At 52.1% G+C, this 683-nt stretch overlaps 1 protein-coding gene across 2 annotated transcripts in view; it reads right to left on the bottom strand.

Annotated features, from left to right (window-relative positions):
* SEMA3C (sema domain, immunoglobulin domain (Ig), short basic domain, secreted, (semaphorin) 3C) overlaps positions 1-675 on the bottom strand; it is a 156,641-nt gene extending 155,966 nt beyond the window's left edge. For both annotated transcript variants that reach the window (XR_001359381.1, XM_005880038.2), the window contains exon 1: positions 482-675. The gene's annotated coding sequence lies outside the window, so the exon portion shown is untranslated. The remainder of the gene's footprint in view (positions 1-481) is intronic.
* Between the last annotated feature and the right edge of the window lie 8 nt (positions 676-683).

Here is a 683-nt window from a genome sequence, read left to right as displayed (position 1 = left end):
AGAGACACTTGCCACAAATTGCAAAAAATAAAATAAAATACATATTGGAAATGAAATGACAGGTCCAAGGGAGCAAGAACACAGTGCAATGTGGTTTCAAGCCTACCTAGAGAAAAGCGACTCAAAGCAAGTGTCTTACACACGCCTCGCACCCCCTACTTTACAACTTCTTCCCTTTAACTCAGACACTTAGACAGGCTGCTTATTTTCACTTCTGATCGAAACACTAACAGCCGGGAAGAACATGACTCTTAAGTCCTCCCCAGCAATTCTGCCTCCGGAGTCATTGAAATGCGCAACTTTAACTCGCCGCAGGTGTCACAACCTAAAGAAACAACTCCAGCCGGGCTCTCAGCAAGAGAAACGGCTCCCGGACAAACTGCGTATGTTCTTAAGAAAATACACAGACTTGAGCACAGTGATGTGTGAAAAGTCTATACACAGACCCCAAACTAAGGCTGAACCCCAGGAACCCGCTTACCCAGGGGCCAAGCGATCAGCACGGAGAAACCCAGGTGCTACCGGTCTGGCTCCGCGTGTGCCTCCAGCCCTTCGCCCAGAAGACCTGGCCGTCGGAGGCGTCCCCGCGGGGAAATTCTTTCTCCCCGGCCGGTCCTCGGAGTTTCTTTGTAAAGGAATCCTCCGCGCGGCGGTGCAGGGGCACCCGGAGCCCGGCTCTGCCC

This window comes from Myotis brandtii, unplaced genomic scaffold (assembly GCF_000412655.1).
Source record: "Myotis brandtii unplaced genomic scaffold, ASM41265v1 scaffold621, whole genome shotgun sequence".
Classification (NCBI taxonomy): Eukaryota; Metazoa; Chordata; class Mammalia; order Chiroptera; family Vespertilionidae; genus Myotis; species Myotis brandtii.
This window is presented reverse-complemented; position numbering and strand designations above follow the sequence as displayed.